The sequence below is a fragment of the Euphorbia lathyris genome, chromosome 3 (assembly GCF_963576675.1).
Source record: "Euphorbia lathyris chromosome 3, ddEupLath1.1, whole genome shotgun sequence".
NCBI classification, from domain to species: Eukaryota; Viridiplantae; Streptophyta; class Magnoliopsida; order Malpighiales; family Euphorbiaceae; genus Euphorbia; species Euphorbia lathyris.
In genome coordinates this window covers 97,857,662-97,865,540 of record NC_088912.1, presented here as the reverse complement: position 1 = coordinate 97,865,540, position 7,879 = coordinate 97,857,662, and the positions used below count along the sequence as shown (strand labels likewise).

The window sequence follows — 7,879 nt, the reverse complement described above, 5'->3', positions numbered from 1 at the left end:
TTGAGAATATCAGATATGTGTCTGACAAAGATGAATAGAAAAGTAAGTAACAGAAATCTGAACCTCTTGATTTATTTATAGGAATCATAGGACGAAAGAAAATGTCTTTTTGATGCGAAAAGGCATAAAATCAGACCTCTTGGAGTTGAAGGAACTCAAATTTTCGAGTTTGAATAGTTGTGTTTGCAGGAGGAAGAAGAAACAGGTCTAATGGTGCAGAAAACACCCGTGCCGCGACCGAGAATCCTGATTCTCGGTCGCGACACGCTAATTTCCTCTCGGAAATCAGGCGTCGAAACCCTTTAATTCTGATTCTCGGCCGAGAATATATATTCTCGGTAAGATCATAAAATCTCTTACCTTCTTGGACAAATTTGAAAGTGTGAATTCTCAACTGAGAATCGCTGAATTTCTTCTAATTCGAACTATTAACCTAAAATCTGATTAAAAACATGACTTAAATATATTTTCATGTATCTAAAACTTGATATAAATTCATCTAATAACTAAAAATCATAAAAATGTGTAAAAACAAAAAAAAAGCTAAACTATGAATTTAAACGAAAACAAAATAAAAGAAGTACATGAAAACAAATTAATCTTCATGAAATTTTGTTATGAACTTAATTTCCTTAACTGGAGCATTTTCATAATAGATTTTGCATCTATTACCGTTAACCTTAAAGCGAACTCTATTAGGTCGTTCAAGTTCTAAATATCCATAGTCGAACGTTTTAACGACTAAATATGGTCATGTCCATCTAGACTTAAGTTTACCTGGAAACAATCGGAGTCGTGAATTAAACAACAGCACCTTATCTCCAACGCGAAAGCTTTTGACTTTAATCTTGGCGTCGTGCCATTTTTTCACTTTCTCTTTATATATTTTTGCATTTTCATAAGGTAAATGTCGTAATTCATCCAACTCATTCAAGTCGAACAAACGTTTCTTACCTTCTTATTGTAAATCATAGTTAAGTGCTTTAATAGCCCAATAGGCTTTATGCTCTAATTCTACTGGTAAATGACATGCTTTCCCATACACTAATCGGTATGGTGTCATTCCTATTGGTGTTTTAAATTCAGTACGATATGCCCATAACGCATTTTTAAGTTTACAAGACCAGTCTCTCCTTGAAGACGAAACTATTTTCTCTAGAATCAATTTGAGTTCTCTATTTGATATCTCCGCTTGACCATTCGATTGAGGATGGTATGGCGTAGATATGCGGTGGTGTACTCCATATTTTCTCATAAGCGTTTCAAAACTTCGGTTTATGAAATGGGTACCTCCATCACTTATCATGACTCTAGGGCATCCAAATCTACAAAATATATCTTCAAGAAATTTAACAACGACCTTAGCATCATTCGTAGGGGTTGCTATTGCTTCAACCCACTTTGAAACATAATCTACGGCTACTAAAATATAAGTTTTACCAAAAGAAGGGGGAAAATGACCCATGAAATCGATCCCCCACACGTCGAAGACTTCAACTTCTAACATGTTTGTGAGAGGCATCTCATCTTTCCTTCCTAAATTCCCGGTTCTTTGACATTTGTCACAACGAATAATAAATGAACGAACATCCTTAAACAATGTAGGCCAAAAGAATCCACATTCTAATATCCTAGCTACTCTTTTACTAACGCTGTTATGTCCTCCATAAAAGCTAGAATGGCATTCTGACATTATAGACCCGTATTCATTTTCGCTAACACATCTCCTAATCATACCATCACCACAAGTTTTGAATAAGAAAGGATCTTCCCAAAAATATTGTTTAATATCGAAAAAGAATTTTTTCCTTTGATGGAAACTTAACCCTTCTGGAACAACGTTAGCTGAGAGATAATTTGCTATATCTGCATACCATGGTGACATGACACTGTTTATCTGATAGAGATATTCATCGGGGAAATCATCCCGTATACCGATAGTTTCACCTATAAGACCGTTTTCATCTTCGAGTCTTGACAGATGATTGGCGACAAGGTTTTCTACTCCCTTTTTGTCTTTAATCTCTATATCAAATTCTTGTAATAACAAAACCCATCTAATCAGACACGGTTTTGCATCTTTCTTAGCAAATAGATACCTTAAAGCTGCGTGATAGGTATATATAATAACTTTAGATCCAAGCAGGTACGACCTAAACTTATCACATGCAAAAACTACCGCTAGCATTTCTTTTTCGGTTGTGGTATAATTTAATTGTGCACCGGACAGTGTGTGACTGACATAATAAATAACATGAAGTTTCTTATCCTTCCTTTGACCTAAAACACATCCGACGGCTAAGTCACTTGCATCACACATGATTTCAAAAGGTAAATCCCAATCGGGTTTAGCAATTATGGGTGCACTAACTAAAGCTGCTTTCAATGTTTCGAAAGCTTTGACACAATCTTCATTAAAATCAAAGGTTGAGTCTTTCATGAGCAAGTTAGTAAATGGTTTGGAAATTACAGAAAAGTTTTTAATAAATCGTTTGTAAAAACCTGCATGTCCTAAAAATGACCGTACTCCCTTAACGGTAGTTGGAGAGGGTAATTTTTCTAGCACTGAAGTTTTTGCTCTATCCACTTCTAATCATTTTTCAGATATTTTGTGACCTAAAACAATTCCTTCGTCAAACATGAAATGACATTTTTCCCAGTTTAACACTAAATTCGTCTCTTCACATCTAGACAAAACTTTATCTAAATTTCCTAAACATGCATTGAAAGAATCTCCGTAAACTGAAAAATCATCCATAAAAACTACCATGATATCTTCAATGAAATCGTTAAAAATTGCAGTCATACAACGTTGAAATGTTGCTGGTGCATTACATAGACCAAAGGGAATTCTCCTATATGCAAAGGTTCCATAAGGACATTTGAAGGTTGTTTTATCTTGGTCATCCGAGTAAATATAAATTTGAAAGAATCCGGAATAACCATCTTGAAAACAATAAAAAGCATGACCAGCTATCCTTTCAATCATCTGATCGATGAAAGGTAGAGGAAAATGATCTTTCCTGGTCGCTTTGTTTAGGTTTCAATAATCTATACAAACCCTCCAACCGGTGGTGGTTCGCGTAGGTATTAATTCACCTTCGTCATTCCTTAAAACATTTATGCCTCCTTTTTTCGGTACACAATGGATTGGACTAACCCATTCACTATCCGAGATTGGATAAATGATTCCATTGTCTAAAAGTTTAGTAATCTCATTTTGTACTACTTCTTTCATGTTCGGATTTAAGCGTCTTTGCCTATCCGCTTTAGGTGGCTTATCTTCTTCTAAGTGAATTATGTGCATTACAATACTGGGATTAATTCCCTTTAAGTCTGAAATCTTCCATCCCATACTTCCTATCTTATTTCTAACAACTTCTTTCAATTTTTCTTCTTGAACATTTGTTAATTTGTTAGAGATAATTATAGGTAGAGAATCGCCTTCGCCTAAGAACGCGTACCTCAAATGGTCTGGTAACTCTTTAAGTTCTAATTTAGGGGGTATTACAGTCGAAGGCGGAACTGGTCCATCTTCTCAAATCAAAGGCTCTGGGTCCTTATCTTCTAATTCTTCTCCCATTACAGGTTCTATATTTCTTCTTTTTGAATAATGTCATTCACACATTCTTCAACTAAGTCAAGTTTCATACAAGCGAATTCCTCCATAGGATATTTCATCGCTTTGTTCATATTAAACTCGATCTTATCTTCTCTTATCCTTAAAACTACTTTCCCTTCCGACACATCAACTAGAGCACGTTCCGTGTTCATAAACGGTCTACCAAATATTAGTGGAAAATTAACGTCATATGAAAAATCTAATATAACGAAATCGGTAGGAAATATAAATTTGTCAACTTTAACTAAAACGTCTTCAATTATACCATATGGTCTTTTAGTGGTTTGATCCGCTAATTGCAAAATCATATTGGAACGTTTGATATCTTCTTCTAAACCTAACCTATTAAAAATAGACAACGACATTAAGTTTATACTCGCTCCTAAATCACAAAGACAACTTGGGAATTCAATATCTCCAAATTTACACGGAATGGTAAAACATCCGGGATCTTTGATTTTAGTGGGCAAAGTACTTGACACTATTGAACTATAGTCCTCAGTTAGCGAAATAGATGAAATTTCTTCCCAACTAATTTTCTTTGAAATTAAATCCTTTAAGAACTTACCATAGTTAGGAATTGCGTAATTGCATCCATAAATGTTAAATTAATGTACAAATTTTTAAGTTTATCCAGAAATGTTAAAAGTTGTTTGTCATGGTCCTTATTTCGGACTTTGTGTGGAAAAGGTGGTTTGGGTACAAAAGTTTTTGTACTTGAGTCAATTGGTGAACTTTTTGTGTTTGATGTATCTTCTTTGGACTTTGGTAAATAAGATCCAGGTAAAGTCGAATCTCCGGGCATTTCCGGACCTAAGTATTTTTTTCCTGAACGAAGAGTGATAGCCTTTACATGCTCTTTCGAATTTTCTTCCGTATGGCTGGGAAGACTTCCCTCTTTTTGGGATGGAATTGATTTAGCAATTTGGCCAATTTGAACCTCTAAATTAGGATGCTAGATGAGTGGTTTTTAATTAGCTGATCGAATTTATTTTCGATCCGTTTAAAACCATCGTCGTTATTACTTATTTTTCCACCGATATCATCTATGAATTTGTCGATTTTAGAAGATAACGTGCTAATCGTATCTCTTGACTGATTTTGATAATTATTGGTACGATTTTGATTAGCATTTGCATTATTATTATTATTATTATTATTATCCTTCCAATTAAAGTTAGGATGATTCCTCCATCCAGGATTATAGGTATTAGAATAAGGATTATTAGTTTGGTTTTGCCATTGGATAAAATTTACCTGTTCGATCTCGCTCATACCTTCATAATCCACATCCGTTCGGATTGGATTCCCGTTGTCATCGCACGGTGCCATAAACCTATCAATTTTGTGAGATAAGGCAGAAAATTGGGCTTGTAACATCGCGACTGGATCAAGATTCACTATACCTTTAATCGATGATGTGTTTGAGGATGATGGTTTCGCCACTGGTATATGTCAACGTTCCGCGGGCCACATACTGCTGTTGATTGCCATTTCTTCCAAAAGTTCTCTTGCTTGGGCGGATGTCTTCTTCATAAATAACCCTCTCGACATAGCATCTAATGAACCTCTAGTTGTAGGATTTAATCCATTATAAAATGTTTGCATTAAAGGTTCAACGGGCAATTGGTGGTGTGGGCATAAACGTTGAAGTTCTTTAAAACGTTCCCAAGTTTCATAAAGGGTTTCATTATCATTCTGAGAAAAAGGTGTTAACTCTTTTATGACTCTTGCGGTTTTTGCTAAAGGAAAATATTTTGATAAAAACGCTTGGGCTAATTGTTCCCAAGTTGCAAATGTTGCGCCTGGCATCGAAGTTAACCACTCTTTGGCTCTATCCTTCAAAGTGAAAGGAAAAAGGCGAAGTTTGATTGCTTCGGCAGTCATATCTGGTATTTTAAAAGTGTCACAAATTTCAAGGAAATTTGTCCAATGGGTGTTAGGATTTTCGTTAGGTAACCCGTAAAATGTTACATTATTTTGCAACATATTAAGCAATGATGGGTTAATTTCAAATTGGTTTGCGGTGATTTTGGGTCTAACGATACTATTGGTTACACCGGCCAGCCCTGGCCTAGCGTAATCCATAAGTGTTGGTGGGTCTGCCATAATATCTGGCTCGGTATATGTTTTTAATGGAGTTTTGTTTTTGTTTTTCTTGTATTTCTTGTATTTCTTGTTCTTTTTAATGGTTTTTTAAATTTCTGGGTCTATAGGGTCTGGTGCAATGCCTGAACTTCGAGAACTGTGCATGAACTTGAAATCTTGCACGAACCGAAACTACCTTCAAAACAGAATTTGAAAAATAAATATGTTAGTAAATTAAAATTAATAAATTGCAAAAGTTAAAATAAGTATGTATAAACCTAGATTCGAAATAAAACACGAAAAATCTAAATTTTTGTTAAAAATTTTGGCGTTCCCCGGCAACGGCGTCAAAAACTTGTTGTGCGATTTCCGCAAGTGCACGGTTTCGCTTGTAGTAATATAAAGATATCGATCCCATAGGGAACGTTTTTCAACAAAAAATTATTTAAATATAGTTTAAATACGACTTAAAGTTTATAGAAATAGATAATCGTTATTTGAAATTGGTTTTGAAATTGATAGAATAAGAATTAGATTAGAATATGTAGAATGTTAGAAATCAATTCTGTTTTGAGAATGAATTATAAAACACAAACGTTTAGTGCTTAGAAAAAAAGAATAAATGTATTCGTTTGCATTAAGCAAAGAAAACAACTTTAAACTTTGTATAAATTATAAGAATGTAATAACGTAAACTCCTTCAATTAAGGGGTTTTGAACCGCAGACAATCCTCCTACAGTCGGGTTAGATTGCTACCTTAACCAAATTAATTCTCAAAGAATGAATTTGCCTAAGTGTTCAACAAAGTTTCCTTGTAATGATTTTGAATTTAACTATGTTTTAATGAAAACACCAGAACTCACTTCCAATCTTTCTCAGAAGTGCTACATAAAAATATATTGAATTGTATGAACTTTATTAGATGAAGTATGAATTTGATTCAAGTTTACAGAGAACAAGAAGCATGGAAGCTTTTGTCGAATTTCAAGTGAACGGGTTGTCAATCCTTTCCTCGAACCTCGTTTAGAGTTTGTCAGGCTCCTGGGTCAAATCCTCTACTTAATCTTCTCGCTGAATCTTCGGAATAGAGATGGGTCGTCTACTACCAAAATGTAAACTAATAAAAACGGATCTTAATCTAAATCTAAATGCTACTGTGTTTATAATTATTTGATAAACAATGTGTGTACATCATATTGCTTTTTACAAAATCGAACTTCTAACTATGAATTGCTTGACTCAGAATTTCTGCATCAATTTTGTACTAAATCTTAACTCTAAAAAAATTATTATTCAACTTTGAAATCAACTCTTTATTTATAGATGTTGAAGAGTCAGGTTTAAGGGGCGTGTCTGATGCAAAGAGATGTTCTTATCCAATCGAACGGACGCGTTTCTTTGAAAACGAACATGTGCAAATTAGGCTGCCTGAAAATCTGAACTTACCGAGAATGGGGAAACAGATTTTCAGCCTTCGAAATGAAAGAGAGGGAGAGCTGGGCGACGTGTGTCGCGACCGAGAATGGAGGATTCTCGATCGCGACACGGAGTGTTTTTCTCCGTCTCTGACTTCGTCCTCATCCTCGTTTCGGTGCGTTTGATTTTCATCGTCTTGGACTCCTTTTGTAGGATTTTCCTTCGTTTTTTGACCTCTTTTCGTTCCTATTTGGATTTTACTAAATATTTAGGTACCTTGCATGAAAGAAACATATTCGAACGTAAAAGTACTCTAAATAGATGTAAACAACACAAATTCGTAGTAAAACTGATGTAAATATTGATGATATTTTAGGTATATTTTAGGTTTAACATAAGTTACTACTTCATTCTACATATCAACTTGAGCTTCGCCCATGGCTTTCGAATTAATCCCTTCAAAAGCACCCAATGTCTCATCCTCATTCAACACCGCAATTAAAGAAGATTCATTTTGAATCTCAGCTGAATAACCATAGCCACCACAGGAAATAGGGAACGACTACCTAAAGTTCAGGATTAAGTCTAAAAATTGCAGCAACTGAAGTCGTGGCTATGACACACATGAAGTAAGTATTAAAAACACTTGTACAAAAAACCTGCCTAAAACGGGAAGTTGAAAAAACTTACTCGAAGGCGAGGCACATTTGGTAGCCCTTAAATAGCTACTAGAGTTCATGGTGGAGGGTGAA

At 34.9% G+C, this 7,879-nt stretch overlaps 1 non-coding gene across 1 annotated transcript; it reads left to right on the top strand.

The window, feature by feature from the left end:
- Positions 1-5,246: 5,246 nt before the first annotated feature.
- LOC136224994 (small nucleolar RNA R71) lies at positions 5,247-5,353 on the top strand. The gene has a single exon (XR_010686735.1). It is a non-coding gene; the product is annotated as a small nucleolar RNA R71 (small nucleolar RNA).
- Positions 5,354-7,879: the final 2,526 nt, after the last annotated feature.